The 18963-nt window shown below is 41.7% G+C and overlaps 1 protein-coding gene across 2 annotated transcripts in view; it reads right to left on the reverse strand.

Annotated features, from left to right (window-relative positions):
* LOC146344989 (putative acyl-CoA dehydrogenase 6) overlaps positions 1-18963 on the reverse strand; it is a 174839-nt gene that overhangs the window by 20474 nt on the left and 135402 nt on the right. The window contains exon 9 of one of the 2 annotated variants that reach the window (XM_084858802.1): positions 935-953. The exons of the other annotated variant lie outside the window; for it this stretch is intronic. The gene's annotated coding sequence lies outside the window, so the exon portion shown is untranslated. Of the gene's footprint in view, positions 1-934; positions 954-18963 lie in introns of those variants that run through there. 2 annotated transcript variants of the gene reach the window in all.

An 18963-nucleotide genomic window follows, 5' to 3' on the forward strand; every position in this document is an offset into this window, starting at 1 on the left:
TGGCAACATAGATGAAATATCCTTGAGATTTTTCACAGATAGTTCATAATGAAACAACACACAAGGAAAAAAACACAGATGCTGGTACATAAAGGAGTCCAAGAAACCTTTAAGGTCTACAACAGGGGTGGGCAGACTTCGGACTTTTGGGATCTACTCAGGGGTTGTTGTTTTTTTACAAGAACCCTAAGATCCACCAATCGGAGCAAAAGACATACACTTAGAACTAAAGAATTCTGAGCTCAGGAACCTGTTTTGAGTAGCAGAACTAAACAGAGTTCTCAGTCTTTCTCACAAAAATCCACTCTGGGTACCCCAAGCATTATTTAAGCAGAATAATTTAAGGCCACCCGGTCATTTTGTTGCTGTGATTGTGAACCAGAAACTGTGGATCAGAAATACTTGTCAATTTACTACAAATCATCCAGAAATAGCAGTGAATGAATCAGTTTTGGTTTCTCTCAGTTTCCCATTCTCCCAATTTAAGTTTGGTTCATCTCAAACTTTGAGAATTTCTCCAGTCTTAAGTTCGCTTCATCCCGAATGTTGAGATTTTTTTTAAAGAGTTGTGTGAACATTCATAAGCATTTTTTTCACTTTTCTCCTAACACATGCATTTTGTATGCATCTTTGCCTAATATACACATTTATTGCAAGCAATTTTCCTAACATAATGCATTCTTGAATGTGATTTTCCCTAATATACACGTTTCCCTAATATACACATTTTTGTACATGTTTTTTAATTGGAGAACTCCATTGCAAAATCTGGAGAAGTGTGAATTTCGAAGGATACAGTTTTGGTTTACATGGGGCTGCCTTTGAGGGTTCAGAAACATCCGTTAGTGCAGAATGTATTGACTTAAAACATTTCTATACCACTCTTCGTCCCATGAGATTCCAGGGCGGTGTACAATCTAAGCAATGCAATATTGAAAGCTAACATCCAACAGCTGTAATAAAAAACAGCAGATAAAAATGTTGATTACAGTTTCCGTTTCAAAAGCAGACTGAGAAGTTATGCTAATTAAAATGCCAAGATAAAAAGATACGTCTTCACTGAAAAGAGTACAAATTAGGTTCTGGGCAGAGCTTTCTAGAATCTTCCAAATCTAAGGCGACACCACAGAGAAAGCCTTCTTAAACAGTTACACTGACATTTGGTCCATTTTTAGGCACAATTAAAAGTGCTGGCTCTGATCTCCAAATTAGGGATGGCAGAGAATTCCGCCACAGACTCCAATGAGGCCGGATTCTTAGAATCCGCCCCCCCCTAGAGTCCATGGCAGAACGGACCACACACCTCCACCACCCCATGAAGTTCGCGTCCAGGTCCATCTGCTGCCAGACTGCGGACACAAATGGCATTCAGCATAGCGGACACCATTTGCACCCCTGCTCTTTGCCGTGATAGGCTACATAAATCTTTACGTAGCCTATCGCATGAAGGAACAGGGACGCAAATGGCATATTTGCATCTGCAATCCAGTAGTCCGGCAGTGGACAGACCCGGCTGGTGGCTCCGCAGACTTGATGCAAACCAGAGCCGGCCAGGGAGGATTCCGGGGGGGAGGAACGGATCGCCTCCCCCCCCCCCGCAGACCCCCCAGCGGACTTGGGTAGATGGGGTTCATACACCCCTACTCCTTATCCTTAAATGGCTTGGGACTAGGTTTCTTGAAGAATCTGTTCCTGGAGGAACCTGCCCAGGTGTTGAGATTAGCCTAGGCCCTGCTCTCTGTCCCTTCACCTTCTGAAGTGAGGTGGGTGATGAAAGGTGATAGGGCCCTTTTGACTGTGGCATGCCACCTCTGGAATGCCCTCTACTGACACATGTATTTGGCAGCATTCTTTTTCTTTTTTTTCTTTTCTGGGACTGTTAAAAACCTTATTACTTGTCCAGGTGTCTGATGAGATTTGTGCTGGCATTTTTATCTTAGTGTCTTTTGTCACTGTAGTTTTTGTAATGCATTGTTTTAAATGGTGATTTTATTGTTGTATTATTCACCGCCTTGACAACATTGCTGAAGATCAGCTTATAAATATTCTAAATTAAATTAAATATATTTAAGCTTAAGTATTATTCCAACTCCTTGTACATTTAACACATGCCTTCATATATCTGACCTGTGAAATTACCATTTCCCCATGGCTTTGTGGGTTTCTTCTTCCTCTTCCAATATAGTTTCTATCTTCAGTTGGCTTTTCTTTTTTGGGAATGTTCAGTCAATTCATTTATACCACCAAACAAGTCACTTCCATAAATTTCTTTGGATGAATATATATGTGCGTGCATGCGTGCGTGCATGTATCTCATAGTATTAATTGATGTGCATTGTGTGATGTGCAGTGCATTATTTACATTTTAGGAATGACACTTGACAGAAAAATGGGCCAGACTTTTATTAGTCAGGCCACCTTGTAATATTTGGAAATATGGCTTATAGCAGTCATCAGCCATGAACTGTCTCTGTGCTGTAATCACATTTTAACTCATTATAGGGGTGAAAAAAAGGCTTCCGCCTCTCCAAATGGAGAACTCTGTTTTGGCATGTCCAGTGAAAATTGAAGTTGCATAATTTATTGCTAGTATTGCAAAAGTGAGATTGCCTTCCTGGTGCCAACAGCAGGGGCACATAGCATGCAGAGGTAGCATGCTGATGACAGCGTCTGTACCACTATGAGACCCTGATGAGAAAACAGGGACTTCATTTAATTTTGCATCATTGTCTAGTTGTTATTTTATCTTCCCCATTTTATCAGTTTCACAGCCAAAAGCCAAAGGAGTATTTTAGGATGCCAGGGGGTGGGGGTGGTAGATTTAGTGGGAAGGTAGATCCCACTAAAAGATACATCAATAATAAATTATATCTTTATGTATTTGCTGAACAGCGTAACAGCATAAGTCCATGGCCTTTGGCTTATGCATTAATCAACTTGACTGTCACAATCCACACTCTCAGTTAATACCAGATCTGCAGGCTGACTGTTTCATCCTATGCATGTTTACTCAAAACTAAATTCTACTGAACTCAGTGTGATCTGCCCCTGAAGTAAGCATGCATACCATTACATCTTAAAGTTGTCAAAAAAGAGGAAATGCATTGCCAAAGAAGACAAAGAGGACAGAGATTTGCATGACATTTGCATATGCTAATTTTTTATATATAATACAAAATTACAAATGTAGAATTAATTACTACATTGTCCTGAAAGCTTCAGCTATAGGTCAACTTATACACTGAATGAATGAATGAATGAATGACTACTATAATCTAGATAGAACATCACACCATTGTGGAGAAAACTGACTGGATGACCTGTGTGCCTGCTCAGTCTGCTGCCAGGGTGCTCATTGGTGATGGGCAACTTCAAAGGCCTGCTGGCTGTCCCTGCTTAGGGCTCTTTCTCTTTAAACCAGACTTGGATTGGACAGCCCTTTGAAGAGAGGACTGTGTTCTGCAAAACAGAGTCTGCTTAAAGCAGGAAAAAGTGCAGGCTAGCCTCAGATTGGGCTCATTTTAGGCTCAGGCTTTAGGCCTTAAAGAGCAGTTCACTAAAGAAAGCAACTTTAAGACATATCATTCAAGTTTTAAAAAACACACCGAAAAAAGATCCAGACCTTGCAAGCCACAGCCTTCCCAAATCACCTACCCTTTGTCTGCTGTCCCCTCCAACGACCAATTGACTAGAGGATCTCCCCTCAATAGGTCTCCCATTGACTACTGTTAATAGTCCTCCTTCCTAAATAGGAATCACCATTCACTGGGGCGGGGGATGGGCAACTGACCTACATTCGCAGCCACTGAAGTCAGTGGTGATCAGGAGTTCACACACAACCTCCCTTACTTTTCAAATGAGGCCCTCCAATCAGATTCACTGCAGCAGCAGTTGGGCCTATCTATATAAGAAGGCACACTTGCAAGGGAGCCAGCTCTATGAATGTGAGGAGCCCCAGTGATGAAGTGTCTCAGCCCCAGTGACAAAACAACAGCAAACAAGTGAGTTAAGCAACTGTGAGAGTATAGCAACAGGGCAAGGAAGCCAGGGCAGTAGACTCTTTCCTCCCTATTCCATACTCACAGTAAGTAACTGTAAATAGATAACTATAAATAATTTCCCCACCTTCTTGTAGTAAACAACTAAGTTTTCCAGGGAAAACACACCAAAATAAAAAATCAATTATGAAGGTAGAGAGCCAGCAGGGGGGTGGGGATCAGTGGTTGTGGTCCATATTGGTATCAATGATGTGGAGAAATGTCATTGTGAGGTCCTGGAAGCCAAATTTTGGTTGCTAGGTAGGAAGTTGAAATCCAGGACCACCAAGGTGGCTTTCTCTGAAATGCTACCTGTTCCACATGCAGGGCCAGCTAGACAGGCGGACCTGAGGAGTCTCAACAGTATGCAGATGAGATGGTGGTGCAGGGAGGAGGGGTTCAGATTTGTTAGGCACTGGGGAATGTTTTGGGGCAAGCCAGGCCTGTACAAAAAAGATGGACTCCACTTGAACCAAAATGGAACCAGACTGCTATCGCTGAACATAAGAAGGGTGGCAGAGCAGCTTTTAAACTAAGCCCTGGGGAAAGCCAACAGGAGCTGGGAAGCATCAGGTTTGGGTTAAATCATCCCAAAGGGATGGAGTTGAAAATGTTTTTGATCAGCCAAATGTAGAAGGCAAGGAAATAGACCAGTAGTACATAGTAGAACATAATAGCCAGTCAAAGGGGCCAATGTCCCATAGCAAAAGATGCACACACCAGAGGCATCTGGGGAGGGATACCATGTATAGGTGTTTTTATGCAAATGCTAAAAGCCTCTGAGCCAAAATGGGAGAGTTGGAATGCTTGATTTTAAAGGAAAACCGGCATATAGTGTGCATTACAGAAACCTGGTGGACAGAACCAGTGGAATACGGTCATCCCTGGATATAAACTCTATAGGAAGGACAGGGAAGGGCGTACTGGGGGAGGAGTTGCCCTGTACATCAAAGAGGACATAGTATCGAATGGACTAGAACACCTAAAAGGGGTAGGCTATTCCACAGAAGCACTGTGGGTGACAATAACAGGCTCCAAAACTAATTTAGAACTAGGAACATGCTATTGTCCCCCAGACCAGAATGCTCAGAGTGACCTTGAGATGGAAAACGAAATCAGGGAGGCCTCCAAACTAGGGATGTACGAAAGTTCCGTCACGGATCTCGGGGAGGCCAAATGCCAGCGCATTAGGCCCCCCGAAATTAGTGGCGGAACGGCCTGCCACCCCCCCGCCACCCCCCCAGGACGGGACTTACCTTGGGCGGATCTTCCTGGCTGTGGCGGCTGCGGCGGTGGTTCGGCGGCGGCAGCTGCGGCAGCCGGACTTCCGACCGGCCGCCGCCACCGCCATTTTCAGGTTTAAAAAAAAACAAAAACAAAAAAACGTGATAGGCTACGTAAAGATTTATGTAGCCTATCACGGCTAAATTTTAAAAAAACACCGTGATAGGCTACGTAAATGTTTATGTAGCCTATCACGGCTGATTAAAAACATTTAAAAACATATGTAAACATTTACGTAGCCTATCACGGCTGATTGCAGGGACGCAAACGGCGGCGGCTATGGCCGCCGCCGTTTGCGTCTCTGCTAGCCAGCGGCCGGATGTTCAGCTGCTGGCGGAGCTGGCCGGCGGCTCCGCAGAATTGCTGCGGAGCACAGCTGGCCATCCAGGATTCTGGGGGGGGAGGAACAGAGCGCCTCCCCCCCCCGGCGAGGATTCCGGGGGGAGGGACGGAATGCCTCTCCCCGCACCATCAGCATAATCCCCAAAAGGTAAGTGATTTTCGTACACCCCTACTCCAAACAAGGAAGTGTTGTAATAATGGGCAACTTCATTTACCCCCACATTGACTGGATAGATGCATGTTCCAGCCATGACAAAGAGGTTAAATTTCTGGATGCCCTAAACCAGAGCTTTCCAAACTGTGTGCTGCGACACATTAGTGTGTCGGCAGCAGTGTGTAGGTGTGTTGCGCGAAATGCAGAAAATTGTGCGGAAGGGCACCATGGAGCTCCCTTACTCACGTTTGCTTCCCTTGGACCCTCCCCCGGAACTTCCTAAAGCAGCTAATGTTAAAGAAGCTTAGCTGCTAAGGCTTAGGTGCTTTAACATTAGCTGCTTTAGGATCACGTGGCATCTTGACGTAGGATGCACGTGATTGGCGGTGTTGGAGTGTGGTAACGCTGGCTGCACGAGGAGCATGGAGAATTCAAAGTTAGTGGAGCAATTAGTCGAGCAATTTGCAATCAGCTCGGGCGAGAGGCTTCGCCGTGTCCTCGGTGTGGCTGCAGGGCAGCAGGAGAGAATAACGGCCTGCTGGACGCCCCCAGAGCAGGGAGGGCTGCGCCGGGCAGGCGAGGAGCTTTGAGCCTGCGCTCCCCGGAAAGGTAGAGGCGTGAGGCGAAGAGAGGGGAAAGGAGGCACTGCCCTGGGAGCAGAGCTCGGCTGACACCGGCACGGAGAAGTGGCAGTGGCCACCAGCCCTGCGTGGTTTCGGGCATGCCCTTTGCAGACTTCAGCATCGCACTGCCACGCGGCCAGGCCAGAGTAACGCGCAGGTAGAAACGCCACCTGGGACTGCACCAAGCGGGCCGTCCGCCATCTTGGCCAGTCGGAATGGAGCTCAGTTGATTTCTGCCATTTATTTTTATTTTTACTCTGCTGTAATTGTGGATTAACCACCCACTGGCAGTGTACCACTGGAGAGTGCTGGAAGTGGACTCTTGACATAGGCATTGCAAATATTTACAGCAGTATAGCCTTGTAGTGAGACATATATATTTACACCATTTTTGTTGGACTTTTGCTTCTCTACTTCATGTGTTTTTGCAGCTGAGCTCCTACCTGGACCTATGTGTCCTAATATGTATTGTAAATACTTTAGTTAATTTTGTTTATTTTTCACATTTTCTCCTGGTCCTGATTCCTACCTTTATCTCACTTTATCACTGTGGGAGTGGAGCGCAGGTGCTGTTATTTTCATAAGAAAAAACAGAGAAAGATAAGCGCTAAAAACAGTCCTGTTATTTTCATATTTAGTTAATGCTAAAACCTAGAAATACATTTGCATAGATTTATTCATTACATTGCAGTTGAATTACCTGTAAAATGGATACCTTTCTAATTAAGAAAAGGACATCTGGTGAAGATGATGTTTGCAATGAACAAAATGTAGCCGCTATAGAGGAAACTACGCAAGAATCAACTGTTGAACGGTCTGTATTAGTACATAAGAAGTGTAAAGGAACAATTTCCAAGCCTCGTTTATACAGTAAAGATTATATGAAACTGGGGTTCACTTTTTCTGGGAATGAAAACAATCCTTGTCCCCAGTGTTTAGTTTGTGGGGATATACTTGCAAATGAAAGTATGGCACCAAATAAATTAAAGCATCATTTTATCTCAAAACACTGTCATTTGTCAGAAAAACCAGTAGAATACTGTACTGAGCTTTCAAAATCTATAAAGAAGCAGTCTGCATCATTCACAAAGAGAATGAAGACATCAGAGAAAGCTCAAAAGGCAAGTTACTTGGTTGCTCAAATAATTGCCAAAAACAAAGACCCACATGCTATTGCCGAAACCACCATAAAGGAATCTTGCTGTGCTATTGTTCGAACAATGTTTGGGCCCAAATTTGAGATAGAAGTTAATAAAATCCCTCTGGCAGATAACACAATCAGGAGACGTATTCAAGACATTTCTGATGACATGAAGGATATTTTTCAAGACGATAGTATGATCTTTACATTGCAATTAGATGAAGCAACAGTGGGTTAGCACAATTATTGGTTTTTATAAGTTTCATTCATACTGACAGAATTATTGAGCAATTCTTGTGGTGTCTAGAACTTCCAATGAGGACTAGAGGTGAAGATATATTTAAAACTTTTGATTGCTTCATGAAGGAAAATAATTTGCAATGGTTAAATTGTGTAGGAATATGCACAGATGGCGCACCCTCAATGGTTGGTTCAACAAAAGGGTTTATAGCTTTAGCAAAGAAAGAGAATGAAAATATTATAATTACTCATTGCTTTTTACATTGCGAAGCACTAGTCGCGCAAACCATTGGAAATGAATTAAGAAACGTTTTGGACAAAGTGGTTCAAATGGTCAATTACATTAAAAGTAGACCTCTTCAATCAAGATTATTTGCTCATATTTGTGAAGACATGGGGGCAAGGTTTAAAAATCTTCTACTACACATAGAAGTTCGTTGGCTCTCAAGAGGTTGAGTGCTTTGTCGTGTATATGAATTGAGGGAAATGATGATTAAACTTTTTGAGGAAAATCAGCAAAATGAATTCTGCGATCTAATTCAAAGCAAACTTTGGTGCACAAAATTGGCATATCTTGCTGACATATTTGAACATTTGAATAAAATAAACACCAGTATGCAAGGAAAAGGAGAAAATATCTTAACAGCGGTAGATAAAATTTGTGCTATGAGAGACAAAATAGCAATTTGGAAAAGGAAAGTGAAAGAAGGAAATTTTGAAATGTTTTGCAAAACTGCTGAGTGCCAGCTAAAATGTGACATCAGCTCGCTAATTGTTGACCATTTAACATTGCTTGGAGAGAAAGTTCCATCATTACTTCCCAAATGTTGAAATCCAAGACTATGATTGGATCAGAAATCCATTTCTTTCAACTGTAATGAGGAACTTTTCACTTATTGAAGAAGAATTAGCTGACATAAAAAATGATCGAAATCTGTTAATGATTCATGAACAGGATGACTTAGACAGCTTTTGGATTCGCATTTCAAAAATGCATCCAAACATAGCTTAAAAAGCGTTAAAAATTCTTCTGCAGTTTTGTACTGCATACATTTGTGAAGTATCCTTTTCAACGATGGCAAACTTAAAGCCACTGAAACGTGGAAGCTTAAAAATGCTTGATGACGAAATGCGAGTGTCTTTATCTAATATTCCACCAAATATTGAAAAGCCGTGTTCATCCCATCAACCTCATACATGCCATTAAAATGGTAAGTAGTTACTGGTGTTATTCAACTTTTTAAAATTCTTGCACATATTTACATACTGTTACTCATAAATGACAACAATGTATATTATTATCTTACAAATCATATATTTTTAAAAATATAAACGAAAGGTTTTCATGAGATATGTTGTATCCCCATACATTTTGTTATTACAATTTATGTATGTGTCCGTATCTCTTATAACGGGTTAGTTTAATCTCCGGTTTGCTAGTAAAACTGAATTACCGTGTCACCAAATGATGCATGTCTAAAAAGTGTGTCACCAACATGAAAAGTTTGGAAAGCTCTGCCCTAAATGATTGTGCCCTAGAATAGCTGGTCATGGAACTGACCAGAGGGGAGACCATCTTGGATTTAATCCTAAATGGTGTTGCCGAGGACCTAGTACGAGATGTAAATGTTGTTAAACCAGTTGGAAACAGTGATCACAGTGCCAAGCCAAGGAGGTCACTGGCATGGTTAACAAGCAGTTTTAAGGGAGCTATCGGAGAAAACAGAGCTTTCTTCAGAAAATGGAAGTCTTGCCCAAGTGAGGAAAACAAAACGCAGCACAAGCTTGCACAAAGGCTATGCAAGCAGACAATAAGAGATGCAAGAAAGCATTATGAAGAGCATATCACTAACAACATCAAGGCCAACAGTAAAGAATTCTTTAAATATATCAGAAGCAGATCTCTCTAACCTTGGTGGATGCGTATCTAAATGGCAAATGCGGTTCAATGTAAGCAAGTGTAAAGTGATGCATGTTGGGCAAAATATCCCAAGTTCAAGTATAGCCTGATGGGATCTGAGCTAGCAGTAACCAACCAGGAAAGAGATCTTGGGGTTGTGGTGGACAGCTCAATGAATATGTCAAGCCAGTGTGTGGCCGCTGTAAGAAAGACAAACTCCATGTTAGGCATAATTAGAAAAGGAACTGAGAATGAAACTGCCAATACCATACTGCTCCTATACAAATCTATGGTGCGACCACACTTGGCTAGCTATGTGCTACCACTAGTACCAGAGGCAGTAAGCCAGTTGCTGGGGAACATGGGTGGGAGGGTGCTGTTGTGCTCATGCCTTGCTTGTGGGTTCCTGGTCAATGGCTGGTTGGCCATGGTTTGAATAGAATGCTGGACGGGATGGACCCTTGGTCTGATCTAGCATGGCTCTTCTTATGTTCTTATGTTCTTAAAGCAGGACACATGGCCACCACAATGCAGCCACTCTTTCTCTGCAGAGGGCAATCCTACACTCTCAGACCAGAGTGCTGCGATGTTGGATGCTCCAGTCTTTCCTAAGCCCTGCTGGGATGGTGTAATCCCTATAGACTAGACAGTTTAGCCCCTTAGGGGTGGAGTCCTCACTCAGAGCGAGGGCTAAGAGAAAAAAAAAAACAAAAAGAGTCAGCTTGTTCTGCTGGGAAGCTGAATGCTAGAAAACAACTTCATAATTCTGGGCTCTTCTCACATTGTATAAGGTAAACTGAACTGATATTTGTGTATAGGAGAATTGCAAGGGGACGGGGAATCATTTTTGTTTCTTTAATATTTGTTATGTTTATATTATTATTGCAGGGCTAATAACTTGAACTACAACATAAAAGATACCAATTGTAGATTGTCCTTTGGTCTAAAGTTAAGGCATCTACAAAAAGACTTCTGAAAGGTCCAGCATCTTGTGAAACCAAAGACACTTTGGGACTGGCCTACTGCAAAATTGCAAGCAAGAACGTTTATTTATTTATTAATTAGATTTATTAGCCGCCCATCTGGCCAGCTACCCAGCCACTCTAGGCAGCATACAATAGGAATAATGATGCAAAATACCACAAATTTATATAATCAACTGAACAAAACAACATTATGCTAAAAAAAAAAGCCTAACCAACCCCAAATGCCTACCTGAACAGCCAGGTTTTCAAAGCCCAGCAGAAGCTCATCAAAGAGGGGGCATGGTGGAGGTCACTAGGGAGGGAGAATTCTACAGAGTGGGGGCCTCCACAGAAAAGGCCCTCTCCCTAGTCCTCACCAGCCTAGTTGTCCTGGCTGATGGGACAGACAGACTGATCTTGTTGAGCAGCATCCCTGGTGTTGTTTGTCTGAACTCAGCAAGAATTGTTGTTTGTTTGGACCATAATTTTGTTTCGACTCAGAAGGACTAATTGTTACATTTATTTGTATTGGGAAAGCATTTCATGTTTTGTAAAAATTTTATTCTCACTAAAGATATGTTTGTTCAGTGATATCTTGCAAGTTTTATTATAATTAAACCCCACAGGACCCACACAACTGGAGCTTATACTGGCGGGGTGGAAATGTGGAGACCACTACTTCTTCTTTCCCCTGTTCCCTGCCCTCCATGGGACTTTTTTTCCCTCACAGATAAAAGAAACTGAGCTAGACCACCTCCTGGGCTGGTCTAAATTCATATCCATGCTGGGTATGGGGCTGGGAGGGCTGTGGATCTTGCAGAGTTTTCTGTGGTGAATGGGAAGGGGGCAGTTTGGGGTTGGATCTCCCCCTATGAGGTCAGAGATCCTTTATGCTGCAACAGCACAGCTACTACAGAGAGAGCAGTATAAGAACCACAGCCTTTCCTTGTCACTTTTTACATATGCAGATGAAGTTCTCAAGATAATCAAGCTCCCTCACTTAGCAGCAATACTATCAGAAGAATATATATTTTGGCATTCTGGCTTTGTGAAACATTCTCTAGTTGTATGGCAGTCAAGTGGGGGCGGGGGAATTAGTCATTTTTACAGATGTCAGGTGAGCAACCCAAGGGCAAGGTAGAGGGGGTGGCTACCTACAGTTTGTGGCTTGGCTTACTTGCTGGAGTTGCCTGGACCTCTGTGCTGGTAGACATCATAGTGTGTTGTATTTAGTTCCCTCTTGTATGTGACATACTTATCTAGATTTTGTGAGGTAATGGGTGTGTTTGTGTGGGTGGATGGGCCATTGACCTGTGATGGATAAGATTAACTATGTAGTTATATCCTGGCCTTCCCCTCAAGACCTCAGAGCTATGTACATAGTTTCTCTCTCTCCCCATCCTCCACATTTTATCTACGCAATAGTGCCCAAGGCCATCAATTCAAATTCATGGAGAGTCCCTCTTGAAGACACTGAGAACCGCTTGCTGGGCACACGGCAAAGGGCTTTCTCCTGTGTGGCTCCTCAACTCAGTAAAGCATTCTTTCTTTCTAGAACTACGACTGGTCCCAACTCTCTCTGCATTGAGGAAGCGGGGAGCCATACACATCCTTTCCACTTGGGTTTTTAAATGGTTGTGGTTTTTAAGGCTTCCTGCCTTAGATAGCTCCTTTAGAGTTCTGTCTAGTTCTGACTGAAACCCGGAGCAGATTCACTGCCCCCCGTCATCGGAGCCACCAGCCTCCACTGCAATATTTTATGATGGTTTTATTTGTTTGTGATTTGTGTTTTCTGAGTTTTTGTAAACTGCTTTGATTAGTTCTTCCAGAAAGGCAGTATAGAAATGTTTTAAATAAATAATAAAAATAAATTAATGGTTGAGTGGAGGGTTGCACACCCAAACCTCATCAGTCTAGGTTTGCAGGACACGGAATAATGGGCTCAAGTTACAGGAAGCCAGATTCCGACTGAACATCAGGAAAAACTTCCTGACTGTTAGAGCAATACGACAATGGAACCCATTACCTAGGGCGGTGGTGGGCTCTCCCACACTGGAGGCATTCAAGACGCAGTTGGAGAGCCATCTGTTGGGGATGCTCTGACTTGGATTCCTGCATTGAGCAGGGGGTTGGACTTGATGGTCTTATACGACCCTTCCAACCCTACTTTTCTATGATTCTAGATCCAATAATCTATTCACCACACCAGCCCTCTGCATAACTTTGAAATGATGCACCAGGTGGGATTCTGTGTATGGATTTGCCTGGTTGCCTTTGACATAGCTGTGTTGAAATATGTTGTTTGAGCAAACTGTTCTTGTTTGTCCTATTCTCCCTAGACCATAGCAAAATTGGCAAGAAATAAGTGAGTAGCTAAGAACAAAGCCACATTTCCCACTAGGGGCGATTCTTCACGATTTGTGGCAAATTGTGTAGCCAACATGCTCAACAGCAATCATTTGCAAACATTCTTGACAGCTACACAACTATCCATGCTCACAGAAGGGATTGTGTAGTAGAAAACATCACAACGTAGGACATTTTCCCAGTACAGAAAACATTCAAATGTAAAATATAGAAAACAATAAAAATCAGTGCTGGTGTTTACTTACACCAGACTCAACCAACATCTATATGCCTGCGTTGGAATTTATCTTTGGGGGGAGGTTAAAGACCTTCAGTGGAATCAATCTCTGTCACCTTATAAAAGTGAAAGGGAATTAATAAATATTTTACCAATGAGTTCTTGCCATTTTTCTCCGGAATCATGAATCATTCGCGAATGCATGCTGCTGAGTTTGCAAGTATTTAATTATTTGTTGCAAAACTATGGCTGAATCTACATATAGCGGTTATACCGTTATCATAACTATTGGTACACATGACACCAATGGGCACTAATAGTTATGATAATGGTATGATAACGGTATAACTGCTATATGTAGATTCAGCCTACTTCTCATATTCAGATATTCCAGGGTATTGTGGAAAAAATCCAGCTTATTTTCTCTTTTTTTCCCCTAATACTTTTTATTCTACTTTTATCTTTATAAATGAACCAAAGAACACCAACAACATAATCATCTTCTACAGTTTCCAACAGTACAGTATTCTTAAGAGGACCGCTCAATAATGAAATAAGGGGGGGGGGGGAAGAGAGGAAGAAAGGAGATAATACAAAAAGGGGAGAGAACAGAAAAGGGGAAGGAAACAAAAAAGAAGAAAAAATGCAAAAAGAGAGGAAAACAAAGCAAAATATAAACAGAAGTTTACATAACAAACTTAAATTTAAATACATTTAAATTTAAATGTATTTAAATTTGATACATTTCAAATATCACTCTACTTAAAGATTATACCAATCTTATAGGTCAATACAGCATAAATCATCAATTTCAATATTGTGTCTTCAGGCTTATAACAAAGAAGCAAGCTTAGAATTCATTTTCATTGGCCATATCATGCCTTTTAGCTACTATATAATGATAAAGCTTAAGAACAACCAGTGAAAAATATTTACTAATCCTAGTATCATAATATTGATAATAATAATTAAAAAGGAAAAAGAGATTATAAAGAATAACAAAATAACAAAAAAATAAAACAATCACTAATATATTTTATACTATCTATATTTTAGATCGTATCATTTCTAAATATATAAATGAGTGTGCACATTTCTGTACACCCTCACACCAAAGATTTAAATACAGTCTATCATATCCAAAATTCAAGATTCTGTGAGCATGGATAGTTGTGTAGCTGTCAAGAATGTTTGCAAATGATTGCTGTTGAGCATGTTGGCTGCACATATCTATTCAAGACGAGCCGCTGGACAGCCATCTGTCAGGGATGCTCTGACTTGGATTCCTGCATTGAGCAGGGGGTTGGACTCGATGGCCTTGTAGGCCCCTTCCAACCCTACTATTCTGTGATTCTATGATTCTATGATATCCATTTTAAAAGAAGAAGAAAAAAAGAAAAAGGATGAAAGAAAAAGAACAGATATAGATAATCAGCTATCTCTGGCCTTACAGACTAAACATAGCCAATTGACAAAACATGTTTGTAAATTCCAGTTCATGGAGCTGGAACAGAAGTCTCGCATGTTTTTCCAATTAGCCACGCCTCTGCCATTTCATGAGCTAGAAACTTCTTCATCTGACCTTCAGAGAAAATGTAGCAGGATATTTTAAATGATATTGTAGATTCATTTGTTTGGCCAGATTTCTCGCCTTGGTAAATAGCCTTTTATCAACAACTTCTTTGGTGTAATCCAGAAATAACATAACTCTATCTCGTTTTGATCCCCCCAAAAGATTTCCCCCCTGTCTTGCCAAATGCAGGATATTTTTTGTGGAGACTCTTGCAAATTGAACTATAATCGTATAGTCAGTCCCTTTAGCATTTGGCACATGGAATGTATGCTCAATATCAAGTATATAATCAGATGACAAAGGAAGTATCTCATGCAGGAGCTTATCTACAAAAGTAAACAAATTTATATCAGTAGATAAATCTTTGATACCAGTAATACGCACATTTGCTTTGTGTGTGAAAGCCTCCAATTGTGAGATTCTTGCAGAAAAATTATTATGAAAAGCTTGTGACATCCTGTGCTGCCACTCGATCTTGCAGCTCATTAACCTTCACCTCCATTTTTTGCCAAGAATTGTTAATTAAATCCACATCCCCTTGCAGGGAGGTGATGGAATTTTGGATTGGATCCAGTCTCTTAGCCTGTTCAGCAGATTGCAAAGACAAAGCTTTTATCAGAGCAAGTAACTCCTCTATATTTTCATTGCTTCTCAAAGCCTTTGCCAAGGGAGGTGTGGAAGGGGTCAACAGCACTTTTCTCCTCCTTGGTGTTGCCATCCTTCTTTTTAAACAAATCTTGTAGGTCCTCAAATATTGCTGGTATTCCTTAGTCTATAAACACTAAAAACTACATTGGAGCATGTCAGCCCTGATTCCTCCTAGTTTTCAAAACAACTTTGAGTGGTGATTAAGCTCTGGCAGACTTGCCTTGTAGCCCAGCCCCTCTGCTGCGTTGCATAAAGAGCTGTTTTTCCAAGGCTTCATCCAGAATTCTTCTCTTGCTTCCCCCCTTCATTCCAGGGGAAGATAAAAAGGTTTTTCAACCTTTTAAAAGCTGTTTGAGATAGCGTCCCATGGAGACTCCACAGAACGCCACCGGGGTGACATTGGCTCAGACTGGAAGTGAAAAAATCCAGCTTATTCTCAAAACAATTTCTGCCTCTCTGACAGATTAGTAGGCCAGATAATGAAACTTTTAAAAACTGATTGCAAACAATACTATTTCTGTCACAACCTGGCAGAATTTGCAGGTAAATTGCTATTTGAAATCAGAGTCTCAAAACTTTGGCATTCACCACATGTTTTCTTGAAGAGCCACTGTGTATTTATTAATTAAAATATTCATATTCCACATTATTGGAACAGCCAGAGTCTCAAAACCTACATGGTGGCTAGAAACAAACCAACATTCAAAACATAGAACAACCAGCCAAAACTAATTAATTAAAAGGCAGTACAAACAAAACAAAATAAGGCAGTAAAAACTTAACATGAAATAATAGCCTCAAAGATCTCTGATATATTGCCTCATTCTAGTGTCAGAGAGTGCCAGCAAATTTTCTTGCTTTCTTTTAATTTATTATATAGAAAAGGTGGCTAACATATCATGGAAAAGATAGTAGGCCAAGAAGAACAAAATGGGGTGGGGACAGGGAGAAGTGATCTTCCCCCGGACTGTATTCCAAAGTCTTGGCGCCACTGCTGAAAAGGCCCTGCCTTTTCATGCTGGCTGGGAATGATGGTAGTTGAAGTCCAACAAACCTGGAAAGCACCAGGTTGGGGAAGGCTGAATTACAGCATTAGTATGGACAACAAAAGAAACATTTTTGAATTAAACAAGCAATGTTAACGTAGGCAATAATACATTTCAGTCTATCAATTAATGAATCTATATAGTGTGTGTTTTTTCAAAGTCTCTCTATCTAATACAAAATCAGACCAAATCAAAGGGCAGTGTCTTGCTCAGTGATCATGCTATTTCTTTTTTTTAAGTATTTTAAAATTCATTTTCAAATATTGATTTATTATTTTCCCATGAACAAAACTTTAAACAATACTTAGCATAAGTGATTGCTATACTGTATAAACATCCACATTCCAGTTTTGTGGTGCTATGGTTACACTAGATATAAAGAGTATTACAAGCAATATATTCAAAACCTAAGACATCTCTCCAAAATGATTTTGGTGTTACTGGAGGTCTGAAGTTATTTTCTTTGTTGTTAACAGAAGTAAAAAATGGAAACCATATCTTTATAAAACTATCTTGCTTGGTCATCCCCTAATCCATCTACTGTGATAAGTGAGCTTCTCAGCTCGTGCCACTTGCCAAGTCCTGGTATGCCACCCATAGACCTTCAATCTTGACTTGGTTTTCCACCCATTTGATACTCCACACATGATGCTATTGGAGCAACTTATTCTTTATGGCTTACAGGGGTCATTACATCATCACAAATGGATAAAAGTGCTAATAAAGGGGTTTGGTGCAATTTGTTGTTGTGTCATGTCTGAGATTTCTGTAAAGAGGATGCAGACACTTTCAGTCAATGTTAAAGACTTCTGTGCTTTTACAGAAATGAAAAGTTTTTGTGCAAATGTTCCAACCTATAGGATGAGCAACCAATTTATTTGCCTTCCCTGTAGCTTCTCCAATATTTTATCCTCTGATATTGGTCTTCCTTTTTCAAGTATATCTCTTAACCTGTAAATACCTCTTAATTCCCAATCTGTGTACATTTCATACTTGCTTGAGTCTTGGAGGGAGCAATCCTATGACCACTAGACACTGTCTAGAGGGCCATAGGATATGGTCTTTTCCGGGAACCGATCTCGGAGCCCACGCTCCGAGGTTGGTTCCTGGAAAACCGACCTCCCCCCCATGTCCACACTACCTCAGAGGCACCGCGAGAAGCCCCATCCTCCACACTCAGAAGAGGAGTGTGGAGCGACTGAAAAGGGGCAGGGCTGGGGGCGTTCCAGGGTGGGGAGAGCGGAGCTGCATGTACAACACATCCAATATGTCATACGGCAGCCTCCTCTCCCAGTCGCCCCCCCGCAGCTAGACAGCCGAAAACGGCTGTCTAGCGGAAAATAGCAGGGCAGTAGAGGCGCAGAGGGAATGATCCCCCCCCCGTGCGTCTCCTGCCTTGCTTTGGATAGGCGGTCGCCTCCGAGTTCAGAGGCAGGTGCCTATCTTGATAGGATTGCACAGTGAACCCTAAATTGAGGATGATGTAGGAAAGGAAGTTAATTATGCTAACTTTGTATCAATATGCCACTTGAAGAGAAGAAAGCACTGTAGACGTCAGCTTTAAAACTGCAGTATAGCAGCTTTAAGTACTTAGGAAATATAATACCTAAAGATTAAAACAGTTAAAGAAAAGGAACTTTAACCCAGTGCACATTCTGAACCGGTGGTTGGATGCAGTTATGGCTTGGATGAAGGTCAATAAACTGAAGCTGAATCCCAATAAGACAGAGACCCTATGGGTTGGAAGTTCCCAGGTCTGGGAATTAGGCTGTTTGTCTGTTCTGGATGGGGTTGCACTCCTTCTGAAGGAGCAGGTCCATAGTTTTGGGGTGCTCCCAGATCCATCTTTATCACTGGAGGACCAAGTGGCCTGGAGCACCCATTACCCACTTCGGTTGGCAAGCCAACTATGCCTGTTCCTGGATAGGGATAGCCTAGCCAGTATAATCCATGCACTGGTAACCTCACGACTAGACTACTGCAATGCGCTCTGTCTGGGGCTGCCCCTGTGCATGATTCAGAAGCTACAGATAATGCAGAATGCAGCCATGCTCACATAATGTCTGTGTTAAAAAGAACTGCACTGGCTGCCTATTAGCTACGGGCCATGTTCAAGGTTATGCTATTGTCATACAAAGCCCTAAACAATGTAGGATCAGGATACCTAGCAGACCGTCTTCCCTTATACACACCCAAGTGACCTTTAAGATCATCAGAGGAGGCCTTGCTAACCATTCCGAAATTCATGGAATGTCACCACACAATACCCCAATGACGGGCTTTCTTGATAGTGGTGCCCACTCTTCGGTAAACCCTCTCCTGTGCAGTTTGGGTGGCATCTTTCAAATGCCTCCTGAAAACACATTCATTCACCCAGGCTTTCCCTGGGCTGTAATTCAATTAATCCTGCTGAGCCAGTTTCTTGC

Source organism: Heloderma suspectum, chromosome 5 (genome assembly GCF_057233095.1).
Source record: "Heloderma suspectum isolate Gila_16-S chromosome 5, 16-S_ref, whole genome shotgun sequence".
In the NCBI taxonomy this organism is placed as follows: Eukaryota; Metazoa; Chordata; class Lepidosauria; order Squamata; family Helodermatidae; genus Heloderma; species Heloderma suspectum.